Here is a 21,991-nt window from a genome sequence, read left to right as displayed (position 1 = left end):
ATGCACGTTTACTTCTGAACAAGGCCCTTGTCGTCAGTGAACTTGTTGTGGATGATTGGATCGATAGCATGGCCATTACGGAAACCTGGCTGAGGAGTGATGACATTTCCCCCTTGAATGAAGCTTTGCCACATGGCTATATCTCCCATCACTTGTCCTGTCAATATGGTTGCAGTGGCAGCATGTTGCTTATCACCAGATCACACCTTGGCCTGACCCCCTACTTCTTTGGCAGCTCCTCACCTTGTTCCACCCCCTCACCTGTCTTTCAAAATCATTATTTTTTATCTGCCTCCCAAGCACAATAGTTTTCTCACCGAGCTATCTTCACTGCTTTCCTCCCTCAACCTCTGCACCGAATGACTTCTCATCCTCAGTGATTACTCCATCTCAACTCATCATGCTCTCTGTCCTCTGAATTATCCTCTCTAAGTCTCTGTCTATATGTAAATTCCCCAACTCATATACATGACCACCCCTTGCTATCTAACATGTTCTTGCTAATCATATCATAATCAATTTCAGTACAGATAAGGCCTTCTCTATTCACTTCCTTGAATCACTCACCACCCACTTCCTCACCCCAACCCTGATTGCATCCTTCCATCTGCAAGAGATGATGGAAATACAGCCTCAGAGTTTTGGTGAAGTCAGATGAGATCATCTGCTGTGCTTCTTTGATGGCTGAACAAGCCAATTCTGGAAAGGCAAAGTCTGCCACAAATGAAAACATGAGGTTGTCTGTTGAAGCTTCTGAAAACACACATCATTGTGATGAATTCCTGCCCACAGCTGGTGTCGGCATTTGCATCAATCATTAGCTAAAGTTTCCCACTTGTCGTGATTGAGAGTTTCCTACTTGCATGCCTGGCATGTTTGCTCTAAAGAGGAATGCTTTACTGGTGACTTTGTCTGTCCACCCGATGCCAAGAATGTGACGTAGACACCGGAGGTGGAAGTTATTGAGCCTTTTTTCTTGTTAGGTGTACGTTATCTGGGTTTCGCTGCCATACAGCAATGTGCTGAGGATACAGGCCTTGTGGATAAGCATCTTAGTCCTGCAGGTCAGTTTGTTGTTTTTCCATGCACGTTTTGTTAGTCGGCCAAACTGCTGCCTTTCCAATGCACGTGCTGAGCTCTTTGTCAAGAGAGAGTTTGTCTGTCACTGTAGATTCATTGTAGCAGAATTTTCTGACAGCCTCAGTGCTGTGTTGTTCATTCTGATCACATGGCCCAACCCTACTTCATTCAGGATCCATCCTTGAAAAAGCTATCCTCCAATTCACTTACAACTGTAATCTCAAAATCCCAGTTATCTAGCCTTTGGCCCTTTGTTTGCTACAATATTTCAGCAGCCACTGATTTACTCAACTGTACTCTCACCACCTTTGATATCCTAGTCCCCAATAAAAACCATTACTCTCTCTCACCCAGGCCATTCCCCTGGTACAGCCCTCATCTCTGCTCCCTTAAGCTCAAGGGACACAGATTTGAAAGCTGGTTTAGCCATTGACCGCCAGATCTGGCTGGTCTCCTGTTCTAAGCTGCTCACTATTCCAGGATCATCCTGGAAGGCAAAGATAACTCTCAGCTTTTTTCTGTACTGTAAGCCATCTACTTAACCCCTCTCCTCTGCTCCCTCCACCTTCACTCCCCGGATTTCTTTGTCACTAAGATCGAGACTATCCGATCAGCTGCCTCTGCTGCGTCCCTTCCACTAGCTCACCAGCCAGACTTCCTTTATTGTTCCCCCTGCTCTAACTCTGAATTCACATCTTTCTCTAGTTTCTATCCTGTCCCTCATGCCTTCTCTGAGCTCAACTACCTCCTGTTCCCTCGATCCTATTCCCACTAAATTGCTGATCACCCAACTTTCCTGGCCCCCATGTTAGCGGATATAGTAAATGGTTCTCTCTCTGCATATGTTGCCCCTCTCTCTTTTAAACCTGCTGTCATCATCCCTCTCAAAAAAAACCAACCCTTGACCCCACTGTCCTTGTAAACTACCGTCCAATCTCCAACCTCGCTTTCCTCTCCCAAGTTGTCGCCTCTGAAATCCATTCCCATCTTTCCAAGAACTCCATGCTCGAAAACTCTCCAATCAGGTTCTACTTCTACCACAATACCGGAAAAGCTCTTATAAATGTCACAAATTGCATCCTATGTGACTGTGACAAAGGTAAACTTATCCTTCTCAACCTGTCCATAGCCTTTGATGAGGTTGACCACACTATCCTCCTCCAATGCCTCTCCACTGTTGTCCAGCTGTGTGGTCTGCTCTCATGTGGTTCCATTCTTATCTATCTAATTGTAGCCTGAGAATCACTTGCAATGGCTTCTCTTCCTGCTCTCACATCCTGTCCCCCCCAAGGATCTACCCTTGGCCCCATCCTCATCTGCTTACTGCCCCTCAGCAACATAATCCAAGGGTATTGATTTGGAGTTTCGCTCATGAGGTGGGAAGTTTGAATCAGAAGATTCCCCGACTCGGCAGACCGTCTCCATATAAATGGCCTCTGCACGCGCTATTTTCGTTCCGGCGAGGTGAGGGCAGGATCGAGTTGAGCCAGCTGACCCCGGAAGCAGATTGGATGTTGCCAAGGAGACATGAGTGGCATGGCGGGCTGATTAGAAGGCCCGCCTTGGTTCTCTGAAACTTCGTCCCAGCTGTATTAAAGGCTGTTAGGCCCTCTGGCTCTCATCCTTCACATGCCTTCACACCTCCTCATGCCTCCCCCCCCCCAAACTCCCATGCCACCTCCATTCCCTATCTATTCCCCCTCCATGCCCACTCACACAGTATGCAATATGTACGGAACCAATGAGCCATATGATAATAGTGACAAATCTTGAAATGCTGATTGAAAACAACACCCTTTCAGAAATCTGCTTTGAAAAAACTGCGGTTCTTACACCACTATAAAAGTATATCAACTGTATCAACAGAAACAGATGACCAGATATCTCTTTCTCATGGTTGTAATGATCCTGGACCAACCCCAAAAGATTTTGGTACAATCAGGTTAGGGGCCAGTAACTTTTTCTTTAAAATAGACAAAGTTTGAGATCCCAGGTGTTTGCCAAAAGAAAAAAGCCACGAAGTTCCACAGTTTTTGAACAAACAAAATAAACTTCAAAGTCAGAAAAGTAAAACAATTTACAATATCTTTCTTGTTTTCTAACATTCTGAATTAATGTGAGGTAATAACAGGCAAACTGGTTGAACACACTGTACTGCACAATAAATAATAGATGCCACCAAAATAGATCCCACAGATTTCTCAGCAACCCACCCAGACGTTAGTGTTCACTGAGTTACACAACCGCATTAAAACTCTGCCTTCCTTATGAGGGTTTGCAAATCTTCACTCTTCCCTTTTGAAGATCTAGCCTCGGAATTCCCTCCAAAAGTCGCCCTGCTTCGGACTGCCTTGATGAGTGCACACCTCCTGATGGTTTAATCTCTTCTCCTGAGGGGTCTTGACAGGGTGGATGTGGAGAGGATGTTTCCTGTTGTGGGAGATTTGAGAACTAGGGGTCACTGTTTAAAAATAAGGTGTTACCTGTTTAAAACCGAGACGAGGAGAAATTTTTTCTGAGTCTTTGGAACTCTTTTCCTCAGAAGGTGCTGGTAGTTGAGTTTTTGAATATTTTTAAGGCAGAGGTAGATAGAATCTTGCTGAGCAAGGGGGTGAAGGGTTATCGGGGGTAGGTGGGAAAGTGGAGTTGAGGTTACAATCAGATCAGCCATGATCTTATTGAATGATGGAGCAGGCTCAAGGAGCCGAGTGGCCTATTACTGCTCCTAATTTGTATGTTTGGTTCTGAAACTACTTCCACTGGCTTCTCGAGGCTGCACTTCAGCACCAACTTACTGGCACAGCTGCAGCTCTTTAACCATGCTGAGCAGAACGCCACTGCTCCAAAGAGTTACCTATACCCCAACGGCTTGCAGCATGGAGTCACCAACCTTCCGCTGCCTTTCAGCTCTCCAGGGCTTCTCCTGAGCCCTCACTACTTGGGGCCTGCCAACCTCAGCACCCTTTTCCCCAAAGGCCTGCAACATGGAATCACCAAATGGCTCCCAAGGCTTCTTTTGAGCATCAACTGCATGGAGCTACCAAATGGTTCTCAGGGCTTCACTGAGCCCCAAACCCAGCTCCTCAGAGCAAACAGAGGCACTTTAGCTGCATGAAGCTTCTTCCCTCTGCTCCTGACTCTCTGACTGACCAAAACTGACTGACCCTTGAGCTGCTTTTCACTGATCATGGTGTCCTATCAGAACACTCCAAGACGGTCCTGCCCTTCTTCCTAGGCAGGATAAAATGTAAAAAGTATTGGAACATCCTGTGCACTGAATGTTACAATCGCCACGGGTGCGAGCTTATAAAGCATGCAGGGACAAAAAAAATTCATGTCGAGGTAGCTTCATCATCAGTGTTTGGATGTGCTCAAGACTCATGGATTAGCTTAGCAGGTTGAAGTGTTAATTTCGATTGATTGACATCTTTGAGGTTATAATAAGTTACCCTTTTGAGCTGTTTTTTCAGTGTCTGTATGTTCATTTGGACAAGATTAAGGTTGTGAAATGAGGGTAAAGCATCTGTTATTGATACTATAATGTCTGATTGACACTTTTATAGGGTTGTAAAAGCAGCAGTCTTTTACAAAGCAGATTTCTAAATGGGTGTTCTTTTTCATCAGCATTTCAAGACTCATTGATTCTGTACATAGTGCATACTGGGTGAGGGGCACAGAGGTGGCATGGGGGACATGGAGGGAGCATAAACAGACCTTTCAAAGGGTTCCCATATTCAGATTGTGGTTCTAGACTCCTCTGAGGAGGGTGAACCACGAGTTCTCGAAGCTGGCCTGACTCGATGAAAATTGAAATGCCTGCAGTGCAATGGAACTGCCGAGGTAAGGAGCGCAGAGTGCGGGCTCACTACCTGCACCCTTCTCCTGTGCCAGTTAAAGTCGCTGGCCCTGGGAACAGAGTGGGAATCCCGGGATTGATTCCCTCCGCCATTTTTAAAGGGTTTTTATATGTATGCTGATGATGACATCCTGCACTAACTCACCACCACCTCTCTTGACTCCTCTACTACTGTGCTGCCCTAGCACATTACGTGTAAGTCAACTGCATCCAGTCCATTATATCCGTCATCCGTTTCTCCCCTGACTTGCCTCTCCTACATACTCTATCGATCTTTCCTTCTAATAATTATTTCCATCTGCCCTAATGATGTGGTCAAAGTATTGTATATTTTTCTCTTTGATGTTATGCACTAATTTCTTTTTTCCAGCCATTTCCAGCACTTTATCCTTGGTCTTTGTCTGTGTAGGATATGAAGAACATCCTTCTATATGTCCATATCTCACTTGCATTCAACTTATCAATAGTCTCTTTGTTGATATCTCTCTGACATATAACATAGATGACAAAATGTAGTACTTTAGCATTCTTTTCCTAAGATTCAGATTCAGTTTCTTTGCTGTTAAAATGCCTTTCACTGTGTCATTCATGAAACTGCATGTTTTATGCTCTGTTTCAATCTTTCCTAGTGCCTTCCAGTTGTTTCCTCCTCACTAAGCTCTTCATCTGTCACTTCCTGAAGTAAAGCTCCATTCTTGTTAGTGACCTCCACAGCATATTTCTTCTTCACACCTAGACCCAGTCTGTCTAGGTTGGCTTGGTTTTTCATGGGATTTCTTTTTGGGATTTTCATCTTGATCTTCATCTTCATTACAAGGAGGCAGTGATCTGAATTGATGTCTGCACCTGGGTAAGTGAAGACATTTTTGATGCTGTTGTACCTCTCCCTGATCATCAGAAAATCTATTTGATTTCTGTGAACATCTCCTGGACACCTCTTGCTGCTGCACCTTCTGATCCATTGATTGAGTAATGAGTTCCTCTATCTCAGGTGCTGGTCCATGTTTCATGCACTCGAAAAGGCTGGCATCCCTCATACAGCATCTTGTGAAATTGCTGATCCCCTCATTTAGTCTAGTACGTCAGTCCCAGGGTGTGCCTGCTGGTGTGCACTGCCAGCTCCTTGGCGACATCTCAGTAAGAGTTGCATGGGAGACCAGTGATTCTTTTCCACACCTGTGCTAACATGGATATGCGGCTGACAGGGGTACAAAGGGACTACCGATCATATACTTCACCATACACTGCGTGGCTAAATTATCAGACTGTTTATCCAACATGCAGTACTGGATAAGCAGAAATTTCCTCCACTTAAATATTGGGAAGACTGAAGCCATTGTTTTTGGTCCCCCACTTCACACTCTAGCTACTGACCCTAGCTACTGACTCCATCCCTCTCCTTGACAACAGCCTGAGATTAATTCAACCTACTTGCAAACATGATGTTACAATTGATCCCGAGATGATCTATTCTTTCATGGGATGTGGGCGTTGCTGGCAAGGCCAGAAGTTGTTGCCATCCCTAACTGCCCTTGTTCTGAGTGGCTTGCTAGGCAATTTCAGAGGGCAGTTAAGAGTCAACCACATTGCTGCGGATCTGGAGTCACATGTAGGCCAGACCAAGCCAGATAAGGATGGCAGATTTCCTTCCCTAAAGGGCATTAGTGAAGCAGATGGGTTTTTACGACAATTGATGATCGTTTCATGGTCACCATTACTGAGACTAGCTTTATATTCCAGATTTATTAACTGAATTCAAATTCCACCAGTTGGTGGTGGGATTTGAACCCAAGTCCCTAGAGCATTAGCCAGGGTCTCTGGATTACTGGTCCCGTGACATTACCACTACGCCACCATCTCCCCCAACCTCATATTTGAGCCATCCCTAAGAGCGCCTACTTCCACCACTGTACCATTGCTTGACTTTGCCCCTGTCTCAACTCATCTGCTACCGAAACCCTCATTCATGCCTTCGTTACCTCTAGACTCAATTATTCCAACACATTCCTGACGCTCGCTGTCCTGATGCCTTGTGCTCACTGATCTAATTTGGCTCCTGGTCAAGCAACATCTTGACTTTAAAATCCTCATCCTTATTTTCAAATCCCTCCATGGCCTTTCCCTTTCCTATCTCTGTAATCTCCTCCAGCCCCACAATCTTCCAAGATATCTGTACTCTCTAATTCTGGTATCTTGTGCATTCCCAATTATAATTGTTCTACCTTTGGTGCCCATGCTTTCAGTTGCCTTGGTACCAGGCCCTGGAATTCCCTCCTTATTACTCTCCGCCTCTCGATTGCACTTTTCCTACTTTAAGACGCTCCTTAAAACGTTCCACTTTGACCATGCTTTTGATCCTGTGACCTAATATGTGGCTCGGTATCATTCTTTGTTTTATCATGCTCCTGTGAGGTGTCTTGGGACATTTCATTACATTTCGGTGGAAGCTCAATCATTGAGCAGGTTCAAGACAGAAATCGATAGATTTTTGGAGACAAATGATATAAAGGGATATGGAGATGGTGCGGGAAAGTGACATTGAGGTATATGATCAGACATGATCTAATTGAATGGTGGAGCAGGCTCGACAGGTCGAATGGCCTACTCCTGTTCCTATTAAAGGTGTTATATAAGTGCAAGTTGTTGTTGTTAAGTGATGCACAGTTTTAACTAGCATCAGTAGTAGGGAAAATGCTAGAGCCTATTGTAAAGGATGTGATAACAGGACACTTAGAAAACATCAACGGAGTTAGACAAATTCAAAATGGAGTTATGAAAGGGAAATCATGTTTGACAAACCTGCTGGAGTGTTTTGAAGTTGTAACTAGTAGCTTCGATAAGGAAAAACAAGTGGATGTGGTGCATTTGGAATTTCAGAAAGCTTTTGATAAAGTCCCACAGAAGAGGTTGGTGTGCAAAGTGAAAGCATGTGGGAATGGGGGTGATATATTTGCATGGATTGCGAACTGGTTAGCAGACAGGAAATAGAGAGTAGGAATAAATGGGTCTTTTTCGGAGTGGCAGCTGGTGACTAGTGGGGTACCGTAGGGATCAGTGCTTGGGCCCCAGCTGTTTACAATATTAGTGATTTGGATGAAAGAACCACAAAGTCACAGAATTTTAATGGCACAGAAGGAGGCCATTCAGCCCATCGTGTCTGCACCGGCTCTCCAAATGAGCATTATGACCTAGTGCCATTGCCCTGCCTTTTCCCTGTACCCTTGCATATTGTTTCTGTACAAATATTCATCTAATGCCCTCTCGAATGCCTTGATTGAACCTGCCTCCACCATACTTCCAGACCCGAACCACTCGTTGTGTGAAAAAGTTTTTTCTCACGTCACATTTGTTTTTTTTGCAAATCACTTTAAACCTGTGCCCTCTCGTTTTCGATCCTTTTACGAGTGGGAACAGCTTCTCCCTAGTTACTTTGTCTAGCCCCCTCATGATTTTGAACATCCCTATCAAATCTCCTCTTGGCCTTCTTCTCTCCAAGGAGAACAGTCCCAACCTCCAATCTATCCTCATAGCTGAAGTTTCTCATCCCTGGAACCATTCTTGTAAACCTCTTCTGCATTCTCTCCAATGTGTTCACATCCTTCCTGTAGTGTGGTGCCCAGAACTGTACGCAATATTCCAGCTGAGGTCTAACGAGTGTCTTATATAAATTCAGCATAAACTCCTTGCTCTTGTACTCTATGCCCTATTAATAAAGTCCAAGATACTATATGCCTTCTCTCCACCTGTTCTGCCACCTTCAATGATCTATGCACATATACACCCAAGCCATTCTACTCCCGTACCCTCTTCAAAATTTCACCCATTATTTTACATTGTCTCTCCATGTTCTCCCAAATTTAATATTTCCAAGTTTGCTGATGACACAAAACTAGGTGGGAATGTGAGTGGTGAGGAGGATGTAAAGAGGCTTCAGGACAGTTTAAACAAGTTGAGTGAGTGGACAAATACATGGCAGATGCCGCATAATGTGAATAAGTGTGAAGTTATCCACTTGGGTAGAAAAACCAAATGGCAGAGTATTATTTACATGGCAATAGATTAGGAAATGAAGATGTACAAAGGGACCTGGGTGTCCTTGTACACCATTCGCTTACAGCAAACATGCAGGTGCAGCAGGCAGTTAAGGCAAATAGCATGTTGACCTTCATTTCAAGAGTATTTGAGTACAGGAGCAAGGATGTCTTACTGCAGCTGTACAGGGCCTTGGTGAGACTGCACCTGGAGTGTTGTGTGCAGTTTTGGTCTCCTGGCCCAAGAAAGGATATACTTGCCATAGGGGGAGTGCAGTGAAGGTTCACCAGACTGATTCTTGGGATGGCAGGATTGTCATATGAGGAGAGATTGAGTCGACTAGGCCTGTATTCACTGGAGCTTACAAGAATGAGAGGGGATCTCATTGAAACGTATAAAATCCTGATAGGGCTGGGCAGATTGGATGCAGGGATGATGTTTTCTCTTGGGGGGGCGGGGTGGTGTCTAAAACAAGGGGTCACTCTTAGGATATGGGCTAGGCCATTTAGGATGGAGATGAGAAATCTCTTCACTCAGGGTGGTAAACCTATGGAATTGTCTATCACAGAAGGCTGTGGAGGCTAAATCAATGAATATATTTAAGAAGGAAATAGATTTCTAGTCACTAAAGGTGTCAAGGGGTATGGGGAGAGAGTGGGAGTATGCCATTGAGATAGAGGATCAGCCATGATCATGTTGAATGGCGGAGCAGCTTGAGGGACCAAATGACCTACTCCTGCTCCTGTTTTCTATATGTTTCTAATGGGTAGCTGGTATGCTTTCCCTTGCATTACCAGCAGTGTTGAAGCCAATTTCTCTATGGCTACCTAGGCTGAGATTAGTTAATCAAATTTGGAACCCTCTTGGTCTGTTTGGTTCACCTCCTTGCTGGCTTTATCAACTGAGCCACTGGGGGAAGTAGTCATGAAGATATTTATTGCTAACAACACACTCATTCTCCTTTCTCTGTTCCCCTTTGATAGCTCAACAGCCAAGGACACACCATGTCAGCAATTTTAGCCATATGTCATTTTCATTAAGGAATTTGGGTGGAGATTCAAGGCCCATCATCCAGTGTTGGAAAGAGTGAGACAACAGAAGAGGTAAAGAAGTTCTGACACTTACACGTTCAGTTGAAACTTATTAATTTTAGCTCACATATTACCCAAAAGTGACCCACTTTCCCAAGAGTGGTATGTTAGCATTTGAACTACTGTTAATGCCACCACCACCACCAACCACTGCCCCCCTTCTCAGCCTACAAAAAGCCATATTGATTTGTGTAGTGAGTCTGTTGTGTAAGACTGAATTGTATGCATCACTCTGAAATTATCCAATGCGTTTACTATTTTAAGATTTTGAAAAGCATTTTGCTGCAGAATTTCACTCTGCTAATGTGAGGTGTCTCCGTTTCTTTCATTTATTTACTCAAAGTATTCAATTTAAAAGAAATAATTTTTCATTAACAAAAGTCCCAATTTAGATGGTGTCATTCTCTTTGTCTTAGAACAGTTGTAGTCATCAAAAAAGAGGATTTTATTTGAGATCCAATTTAATTTGTTATGGTCTGATGGCAGCTTTTCTGAGTAAAGAAATTGCCTGTTGTGGGACGATGGGAATGGATTATAGAGTCTGACCAGTTAAGCTGTGTGACAAATGAATACTGCTTTTGGTATGTCCTGTGCTGTTTTAATGTTGTACATCTGTTGGTTCGGTCATATTACAAGTTGGCAAGGAGTGCTTCATGTGAAATAATAGCTGTTTTTTCTGTTCTCTTGAAATTCTTAACCCATGAAGGCTGCGGATTGTTTGAGGTAAATATGATTTTGTTTATGGGAAACTTGTATGTTTTATGAGATTATGTTTGAATTCACTGCCTTTATTTAAGGCTCCAGTCTCTTTGTTCTGTTGTTGTGGTCACCTCAATCATACTTATGGCCAGACTGCAGGAAAAGCAAGAAGATTAACCTGGTATTTAGGATATAAAAGTCATTGCCCAGTTTCTCCCAAGTTCTATTTTCTCCTCTCCTTTTGTGGAAGTGGGTGCTTCAAGCTGATTGTAGTTTTACTTCAGGTCATCCTTCACCACTGTCAGCCATAGCTCAGTTGTTAGCATTCTCGCTTCTGAATTGCAAGGTTCCAGGTTCAAACCCCAAAATCAAGTTTGACACTCCAATGCAGTACAGAGGGAGTACTGCACAGTTGGAGGTGCCATCTTTCAGATGAAATGTTAAACCGACGCCTCATCTGCCTGCTGGGGTGAATGTAAAAGATTGAAAAAGAGCAGGGGAGTTATCCCTGGTGTCCTGGCCAATATTTATCCCCCAATCAACATCACTGAAATAGATGATCTGGTCATTATCACATTGCTGTTTGTGGGAGTTTGCTGAGCGCACATTGGCTGCTGGGATTCCCTATACCACAATAGTGGCTTCACAAAGTATTTCATTGGTTGATCAAGGTTATGCAGTACCTGTTGTCTATATAGACTTCAGAAAGCATTTGACAAGTTACCATAAGGAAACTTGTTAATAAGGTGGAATTAAGAGGAAAGCAGCAGTATGGATATGGAATTGGTTTAGTGATGGAAAATTGTGATGGATGGATGGTTTTCAGATTTGGGTTTGCAGTGCTGTTCCTCAAGGGTCAGTTTTGGACCCATTACTTTTTTTCACTTTTTATAAACAATCTAGACTTGGGTGCAGGGAGCAGCATTATAAGATTTACAGTAGAAAATTGGCAATGTAATAGATAGTGATGAGGGTAGTTGTCGAATTCAGGATGACAGATCGGATCGTAAAATACGCAGGAGGATGGAGTTCAATGCACAGAAGTGTGAAGTGATGCACTTTGAGTGGATAGATATAGAAAGACAGTAAAGTATAAATGGGACAATTTTGAAAAGTATAGATGAGCAGAGAAACCTTGGTGTCCATATATACAAATCATTATTGATAGGGCAAATTGATTATGTAGTTAAAAAGACATATGGGTACTCGGGTTTATAAATAGAAGAATAGTATACAAAAGGAAATAGGTTGGAGAAGCTGATTCCATTGATTTTTCTCTCCCCCCCATAAGGGAATATGTAAAGGTACATGTGGTTGAGGAACTTACAGGTTTGCAGACAGAAAGCAGGGGGAGTGTGGATAACTGCTCTTTCAAAGAGTCAACACCAGCATGGTAGGCCAAATTGCCACCTCCTGTGCTCCAAGTTCCATGATTAACTGAAATAAACTGATGTGTTGCTGGAATTAAGACACTTAAGACCTCTGTATTAGACTGGAGTCCCAGTTCTCTAGATTTTGTGCTCAAGTATCTGAGTGGGACTTGAACCCTGAACCTTCAGAGTCAGAGGCAAGACTGACAACTCAAACTCGACACATTCTTGGATGCTTCTTTAAGTTAACCAGTGATGGGGTTCTGTAAGTGTCCATAATCGACAGCCTTTGCTTCATGATTTATAACATCATCAGAATTCCTAGATTTGAATTATGTTCTTGTATCTTTCCTCCCAGGCATCCATTATCCTGCCTCTCTATACGTATTAATTCTGTGGTTTGATATACAGGACAATTGCTTAATGTACTATAGCAACTTGTCAGCTTTTTCTAGTGTAGCCAGAGCACATTATTAAATCAGAATATAAGTGTACTATTGTAGGGATGTAATCATATAATATAATTTAATACAGCAGAAAAGATTGAAGTACTTTACAGCAGATTGGAAAGTTAATACAGCATTTGCTCACATTAAATCTATTTTCCTCCTCTCGTGTTTTGAACATGATCATGTTGCTAATTTAACTGATGCTTCTTGATGCTTCTGAATCCTTCTTCCTGATTTGCTGCCTTGCTCCTCACTCTTTGTGAAGGGAATAATTGGCTCTGCTTAAGTGCTTTCCCCTGAATTTCTAATCTTGTTTTACCTAGTCATCAACCAACAGAAGCAAAGACTATGGTGTAAAATTCAAGGGATAGTTAGGCGACTGAGAAGCATACCCTGTACGTCAGCTTAAGACGTTGATTGGGAGAAGAAATAGTGTGGAGAAGACGGCACAGAAAGTAGAAGAAAGGCTTTTATGCATCATCTCGTAATTCCTCAGAAACATCTCAAAGTACTTGAAATGCAGAACTGACTGCATAGATAAAACCTGCAGTTATTCCCGCAAGCAACAATGAGATGAAAGACCAGTTAATCTATTTTTGTTTTTCATTTTTACAAGAGGGAGGAATGTTGGCCAGGTGACCGAGAATTCCTTGCTGGGCTTTGAAATAGTGCCAAGGGATATGCATTGGCCAAATAAACAGGCAGACTGCAGACCTTGTTAAGGTCTCATACGAAGGACTCACAATCATGGTCTTGAGCTGATGTACAGTGTATGCTCCTCAATCGCCTTCTAACTAGCTCCTGAATTTTACACCATAGCTTTTGGAGACATGACATTCTCCTGATGCCCTAACTCTTTGTGGAGGGGAATAATTGGCTCTGCTTTAAGTGCTTTTCCACTAAATTTCTAATCTTGTTTTATCCAGTTGCTGTTGCCGAATTTTATTAATCAAGTGCCTAGTGTCACAATTGTAGTAAGAACTAATGGTTTAGCAGATATTCTGTCTTCCATCTTGTGTATTGCTGAAAAAAGAGACATGTTTAAGCTTTGCACTCATCAGGACATTTGCAAGAATACCACCGTAAGTGGAAAACAATTTATACTGCATGTGAAGAGAGTGCTGATTGGTTGGAAAGTGGTGTTGCCATGGAGAATGCACCAGTGTTGGTGACTGACAGCTAACTACCAAGCATTGTTTGAAATTTGAGCTAGGCAGCTTGATCCTGATTTGTCAGGGCATTGCCCTGAGGAATGAGTCACTGGCTGTCACTTATTTTATTTAGCTGGTAAAAGGCACCATGTATGTACATGTTCTTTGCAGACAGAAAGAACAGGATCCTAAGAGGGACTGCCCTTGACATCAAGGCAGCATTTGACCGAGTGTGGCATCAAGGAGCACAAGCAAAACTGGAGTCAGCAGGAATCAGGGGGAAAACTTTCTGCTGGTTGGAGTCATACTGAGCAGAAAGGAAGATAGTTGTGGTTGTTGGAGGTCATCACAGCAGTTCCAGGACATCACTGCAGGAGTTCCTCAGGGTAATGTTCTAGGCCCAACTATCTTCAGCTGCTTCATCAATAACCTGCCTTCCACCATAAGGTCAGAAGTGGGGATGTTGACTGATGATTGCACAATGTTCAGCACCATTCACGACTCCTCAGATACTGAAGCAGTCCATGTCCAAATGCAGCAAGACCTGGACGATATCCAGGCTTGGGCTGACAAATTGACAAGTAACATTCATGCCACACAAGTGCAGGCAATGACCATCTCCAACAAGAGAGAATCTAACCATTGCCCCTTAACATTCAATGGCATTACCATCGTTGAATCCACGACTATCAACATCCTGGGGGTTATCATTAACCAGAAACTGAACTGGACCAGCTACATAAATATTGTGACCACAAGAGCAGGTCAGAAGCTAGGACACTGCATCGAGTAACTCACCTGACTCCCCAAAGCCTGTCCACCATCTACAAGGCACAAGTCAGGAGTGTGATGGGATACCCTCCACTTGCCTGGATGAGTGCAGCTCCAAAAACACCCAAGAAGCTTGACACCATCCAGGACAAAGCAGCCCGCTTGATTGGCACCACTTCCACAAACATTCACTCCTCCACCACCGATGCACAGTGGCAGCAGTGTGTATCATCTACAAAATGCACTGCAGAAACCCACCAAGGCTCCTTAGGCACCTTCCTACCCATGACCACAGGGACTACAGCAGTTCAGGAAGGCGGCTTACCATCGCCTTCATGAGGGCAATTAGGATGGACGATAAATGCTGGTTTAGTCAGGGATGCCCACATCCTGTAAAACGAATGAATTTTTAAAAAGCCAAATGTGCCACATTGCGAACCCAACTGACAACCTTAAATTGGTTGTCAGCATAATTCTTGGCACATTGAGGATTATTTAGCAAATGTTGTCCAATCGCGGAATCACGTCTAATGTTGGACACTGTGTTTTGAGTTTTGCAAGCACAGGATGGTTGGGTACAGTCTGTACCCTGCCCAACGCGAACAGCTTTGACCAGTGATTGGCCAGTTGGGATTCTTATAGTTCCATACGCTGTAAGATTGGTCTTATTGGCAACCTTGTAAATAGGGCCCAAGCTATTTGCTCACTGTGCAAGCTTGATGCTGAAATAGGGAGCCTCAAAGACATCCTGCAGGATAATAGCCACGCTGATTAGATTATTTTGCGCTGTATATCATGCAAACTCATGAACAGACCTAAGGCTGTCACTTTCAGCCCTGAAAAGTGTCTTGTCTACCTTAGATTGCCCTGGATGGGCAAGGTATCTCTTGAATTTAGCAACAGGTGAAGCTAGCTGTTTCACGCTGCAACTTAGCAGTACCACATGAGTGGTATTTGCCACTAACAGGATGATGCTGTCAAGCCACAAAGATGTTCTGCCTATCACACAAATGAGTAACGTGGTATATGTATTTCAGTGCCAGTATAAAAGGCCGCGTATGTCCCAAAGACTGGCGGCCGGTTTTCAATTCCAGATTCATTAATTGAATTTAAATTCCGCCAGCTACCGTGGTTAGCCTTGATTTTTGTGCTCAAGTCTTATACTAAAAGCACGACTCATACGCACCCTCTCTAGTTCTGTGGAACCAGCCTGCTGGGTGGACCATTGAAAGCCTTGAGCTTGACTTCCATGTCTTCAGTTCCAGCAGGTTCACTGGGATCTGCACACTCTACCTGGAAAAAAAAATTGGAGGAAGCTGATTCCATTGATTTTGTTTTCATATAAGAGAATAGGCACAGGTACACAAAGCTGAGGAACCTTACAGGTTTATGGACAGAAAACGTGAGGGTGTGGAACTAAACATGACTACTCTTTCAAAGAGCCAACACAGGCATGAAATAGCCTCCTCCTGTGCTGCAAGTTCCTATGATTAGCAATGCAGCAGTTTATTTTAGTTAGAATTGAAACACACAAGACCTCAGTATTGCACTGTGGTCTCCCTGAAATATTGTCATTGTCATGCCTTGTGGTGACCCATCAATGTCACCTGACCATTCTTTGATACTTTGCCTGTTTTTGGTCACAGGACATGATGTAACTAGTGTACCACGTGCAGTTGTATTTGTTTAAAAAATGGTCAAAGCTCTCTTTGTCCAGTTCTAATGTAAACAGTAAAAAGAAAGAATGAATTTGTATTTATACAGCACCTTTTGCAATGTGAGGTCACTGCAAACAGCCAGGGATGTACTTTTTGAAGTATAATGTTGTAATGTAGGGAATCCTGGCAGCCAATTTGCGCACAGCAAGGTCCTTGTTATAAATGCATTTTTCCTTCTCATACTGTAAATGTGCAGAATATGTGTTGTGGACCAGCACGGAAAAGAGTTCTCGCTCTCTCTCGCGCTCTCCGCGCGCGCTCTCACAGCAAAGTCTCATAAACAGCAATTAGAAAATGATCAGATAATTTGTTTTGATGAAGTTGACTGACGGATAAATATTGCCCACTTCGAGTTAGTACCATTGGATTTTTATAACCCCCTGAGAGGGCAGATGGATCATAAGGCCATAAGACGTAGGAGCAGAAGTAGGCTATTCGGTCCATCGAGTCTGCTCCGCCATTCAGTGAGATCATGACAGGGTTTAGTTTAACACCTCATTCAAAAGCCGGTCACTTTTGACAGTTCAATACTTCCTCAGTATTGCACTAGGTTGTCTGCCTAAGTCACTTTTTTCCATGGTTCCTATGATCAGTAGTTACTTGGTAGTGACTCCAGTTAACCATTTTAAACTTTTAAACGCCTGAAATCATGCCATAAGATTCTCATCTAAAGTTCTAAGGAACATGGTGAGTTACTACACCAGCTGTATTTTCTTGCCCGCGCTGCTTATTCTGCAAAGTGATGTTTTGGATACATACCGTACCCTTTATACTAGTTAATCCATGATGCTTCCTGCTCACTCTTACTTAATCTTTTTGTACTAAGTTAGTCATTTGCACTGTTAACCATAAAACCTACATTGTTACCTGAAGAGGCGGTGGCATAGTGTATTGTCACTGGACTAGTATTCCAGAAACCCAGGGTAATGCTTCCAATCCCACCAAGGCAGATGGTGAAATTTGAATTCAATAAAAATCGGAAGTGTGCCCGCCAACAATTAAACAGGCAATTAAGCCCGTTAAGGAAGTAATTGTCAGAGATTTTACATGGCCCTTGCGCTTTTACGGTTGGCGGACGGGCCAATCGGCCAGGCGGCCTTCACGTTTTCACTTCATACTCGATCCAGGGCAGGATAGAATGTCCGGGAAGAAATAAAATAAAATATGTTTTAGGGCTGAGGTGTTATGAGTTCTGCTGTCAGTTGCTTGAATTTATATTACACAGAGAGTTTGTGGATTTTTTGGTGAAATTTCATTGGACCAATGCTGCAGCTCCACGAGGCAGTTGTCAAGTGTCAGGGATTTTGTTGGAAGCGCCCGCCTGCACCCTCACTTCTCCTGCTGGCCACCCTCTTCCCAACCCCCTCTAGCAGCACTGAACCTCTCTCAGCACGCATTACATGCTGGCTGCCAGTGTGAAATCGCATTCAGGGTCCGATCACAGCCGGACCTGGAAATCGCGGCTGTTTCCGGGCCCACCGATCAAGCGTGCCTGATGTGCGCAAAACTTAGGCCTAACTGCTGGAGTTACCTAGATTTGGCACTGTGCTAATACTTTGGTATCTTGAAACTCTGACAGTGGAAGGTTTCTTTTGGTATTGTAATATAATGCAAGGAGCATGTGGCTTGTACTTTTGATTGTGATCATTAAGTATCAACAGCTTTGGTTGTGCAGAGGTTTTTAACAATACATGTGGGCTCCAGACTGCTGATTTGTAGTCAGTCCCATGAGCAGCCAATGCAACTATGATTCATTGGTAAATATGTCAAATTATGCAAATATAATAATTTCATCAGCAGTGATTTCACACATTAAACTGCATACTCAATTCATCCTTGATCAGTCTCAACCACAACTCAAAGGGTCGTAGGGTTGAAGGAGGGTACAGAGATAGAGAGGGGCAAGGCCATGGAGAGATTTGAAAACAAGATTCTCTTCTCTGCTATACTTATACAATCTTAAGCTGCCATTTAGGAGTCATGTTATCAGATCTTACACTAACACTATTGTACAGCTAGAATAACATGCATGTTTGAAACATAATGCGAAACTGTTAAAACAAATAGCAGTCATGAACAGAATAAGTTTTGAGGATATAGTTTACAGGAAAAAATGCCACTTGTTTCACTCATATTGTCTTTATGTTGCTAGTGGGACTGGGTTTATTTTCTCTCAGCCACCAGCTTGTAATGTACTCTCCATGCAGCTACTACATAACCAAGCAGCTCTACCCAGAGGAGCTGTGTAATAGGAACAGGAATAGCATAGAATCATACAATACAGAAAGACATCATTGAGCTCATTCATACATGTGCCGGATCTTTGAAAGAGCTATCTAATTAATTTCAACACCCCCTGCTCTTTCCCCCACAACCCTGCAAATTCTTCCTTGTCAGGAATTTATCCAATTCCCTCTTGAAAATTATAATTGAATTTGCTTCCATCCCCTTTCAAAATGGGACATTAAAATTCTGGAGCCTGTTCTGCCATTCCATTAGATCATGGTTACTACAGCCTCTATAATATGCATTTATTTGGATGATTTATATCTCAGTTCTATTTATGCACCTTTGCTTCATATCCCTAAATATCCTTTCCCAACAAAAATATCATGAATTTCATTCTTAATTTAAATTGACTGAGTATCCACAGGGGAAAGAGTTCCAGATTTCCACAACTCTTTGTGTGGAAAAAGTGCACATTGATTTCACAATGTAGCATATATTTTAAGGCTATACCCTCTTTTTTGGTTTTCTCCCATCAGAGGAAATAATTTCCCTGCATCTACCTTATTGAATCCCTTTGTAATTAAAAAAATCTTAATTAGATCACCTCACCATCTTCTACACTCGAGGGAACATAAACATAGTACTGGGTAATTGTCCTGTTAAACTGCCAATAAGCCAGCCTCTACACGTTCTTTCTCCTCCCTACATTCTCACTGTGTTGTCATAATATCCTAGTCTTAACCCCTTCCTTCCCAGGACTTCAAAGTTGATTAAACTTTTCACTCACCGCTTCTTTCTGCAGTGTGAAGGTTTTTTGAAACCTCAGCCTGACATCACTTTACCACTCCATGATCATCCCACTTTGCACTTTTTGAACCAGATCTTTTAATTTTACTTGAAATTATATTTTTAAGATTTAAATTGAGGCTTATGGGATTAGTAATATAAAATAAATTAATGCATTGATTTGGAATTAAAAGTAGATGAGATTGACAGAAATATTGAATTCCTGTTTTCAGATACTCATTGAAATAAAATGGTGATGATGTATTAACTTGCTTTCTGTGAAGTTGTTGCTGCTTGTGTACATGTTGGCAAGGCTACGTTTATTCCCATTCCTTGATGCCTTGGGAAGGTGATGGTGGGAATTCTATTTGAATTGCTAAGTGCTTGTGATGGTTTTCCCATGATGGTGTTACGTAGGGGATTCTATAGTATTGACATCAGGCTGATGTGTGACTTAGAGGTGATGGTGTTGCCAACAATATTGCTGCTTTTGTCTTTCCTGCAGATGGAGGTTGCAGGAGAGAGGTACTGTTAAAATAACTTTAGTGAGTTGATTCAGTGCATCTATAGATAGAACACAGAGAAGCCACAAGATGTCAGTGGGTGGACATCAACTCGAATGGCAGGGGTGCCGATCAAACAGAGCGTTCTGTTAAACAGATGGTGTTGTGCTTCCTGAGTGTTGCAGCTGTTGCCTTCCAGGCAAGTGGTGAGTATTCCATCACAATCCTGATGAAGCTTGTTGATGGCATAGACTTTGGCAACAGTTGCAATGAAATCAGGGACTCACTGTGGCAGGGAGATTTATTATGCTTCCCAAGCTTCAACTAATTCAACAGGAAATGCTAAACAAAATACAAATCTGCTAGTGGAACTTTGTTCATATTGGAGAATTTAACCTCAGCAATCAACGTGGTTTTAAGTTTTCTTCAGTTTCCATTCTCTGTCTGTTTTGTTTCTTTGTCTTTTTTTATCAGCGTAAGACCTTTAAAAACACTCCTAGAAGTATAAAACTTTACAGCACGGGAGTTCAATCAGGCCATCCTGAGCTATCCACAATCCTGTTCTCTGACCAACCCTTATAACCTTTTCAGTTTTTCCTTTTTCAAATGTTAATCCATGTTCTTTTTGAAACTTACGAAGGATTCAGCTTCCACAGCCACTCACCCTAACTACTCCAAGCCAATCTTAACAGTAACCCAGATACTGTCAGATTCCACATGTTCAGCAGCACTTTTCCAGACATGGAAAAGTACAGCTTTCTCACTCGAAAACAGGAAATTGCAGCTCCTTTTATTTGAGCTAAGAGGAGATCTGAGTGAGGCGTTCAAAATTGAGTGTTTTGACGAAAACAACTTGGGAGAAACTAGTTCCGTTGGTTGGTGAGTCAGCTATTAGGTGGCATAAATTAAAGGTAGTATAAAGGGAGAGTTTCAGAGAAAATGCTCAACACTGGTGGAAGCAGGTTACATAGAAAGAGGTAGCTTGACCTGAGTATATTCCACAGATATTCCGGAGAATGATTCCAATGGTGGAGAGTGCAACGCAGGTGAGTCTAAAAGTAAATCGTCACTACCTCCTGATCAATCATGGTGCATCACAATCCTTGAATTAGCAGATGTCCCCGCACGTACACGTTCCCACAGGAATCATTGAACAATGATCAGTAAATGGAGCTCTAATTGATTGAGCCATCAATACTCCATACCCAACCTTCCCCCACTCCAGTCCTACAGGACACTCAGATCACAATTATACTAAGCCCTGGATAGACCACACCTATGAACTGTTGTGGGCACCACGCCTTAGTAAGGGTACTGTAAATGTCGGCGTATAAGTCAACCCTTGAAGCCTGGAAAAATCCCTCCAAAAATGGGGTTGACTTATACGTAAGTAAAATGCAGGTGTGAATGGTTGCCGTTTTGAAATGTCATCTGCTTCCAATGCAAAGAGTGGCTTGTCTTAAACTCCCGTACACCTTTGCAACACAGTGCATATTGCCTGCTTGATCCCTTATGCCCAGTTACAAGGTACCAGTAAGTAAAACGCACATTTGTGGGGGGAAACATTGAGGCTGACTGCAAATGAGATTGCATGCTGTGGTTGGAAAGGGGGTCAACTTATCTGCCGAGTATATGCAAAAACATGGTTTTTGGGGCTGGATAAATGGTGTTGTTTTATATGCCAGATCGATTTATATGCTGCAATTTATGGTGTATTGGTCTTGGAAGGAATGCAGCATAGATTTACCAGAACACTACCTGGACTCCAAGGGTTAAATTAAGAGGAGGGATTTCACAAACTAAGGTTGTATTCCTTGGAAGTTAGAAGTTTAAGAAGTGATTTGAGTGACGTTTTCAAGATATCGAGTGAACCTGATAGGGTTCATTAAGATAAACTATTTCTGCGAATGGGGGGAGCCTAGGACTAGAGGGCACAGTCATTTTTACAAATTAGAGCCAGACCTTTGAGGAGTGAAATTAGGAAACAATTCTACACACAAAGGGTGGTAGAAGTTTGGACCTCTTCCATTAACAACAATTGATGTGAGATCAATTATTAATTTTAAAGCTGAAATTGATAGATTTTTGTTAGCCAAATGTATTAAGGGATATGTGGAGGTAAGTTGCGTTCTCTGTTCCTATGTTCCAGCTATTTCCTCTCTACCACTGCACCAGCTTAGACTAGCTGGTTCAGCACAAATCAATGATGGAAGGTAGGATCTTCCTGGTCTACAGGGCTGAATACTACACTACCAG

At 42.7% G+C, this 21,991-nt stretch overlaps 1 protein-coding gene across 9 annotated transcripts in view; it reads left to right on the top strand.

Moving 5' to 3' along the window:
• Nucleotides 1-21,991, top strand: part of disp1 (dispatched homolog 1 (Drosophila)) — a 457,303-nt gene that overhangs the window by 171,885 nt on the left and 263,427 nt on the right. For 7 of the 9 annotated variants that reach the window (XM_078542763.1, XM_078542762.1, XM_078542760.1 and 4 more), the window contains one exon: nt 9,952-10,071. The exons of the other annotated variants lie outside the window; for them this stretch is intronic. The gene's annotated coding sequence lies outside the window, so the exon portion shown is untranslated. The remainder of the gene's footprint in view (nt 1-9,951; nt 10,072-21,991) is intronic. 9 annotated transcript variants of the gene reach the window in all.

Source organism: Cetorhinus maximus, chromosome 5 (assembly GCF_964194155.1).
Source record: "Cetorhinus maximus chromosome 5, sCetMax3.hap1.1, whole genome shotgun sequence".
In the NCBI taxonomy this organism is placed as follows: domain Eukaryota; kingdom Metazoa; phylum Chordata; class Chondrichthyes; order Lamniformes; family Cetorhinidae; genus Cetorhinus; species Cetorhinus maximus.
The sequence above is the reverse complement of the archived record's forward strand: the minus strand, read 5'-3'. Positions and strand labels throughout refer to the sequence as shown.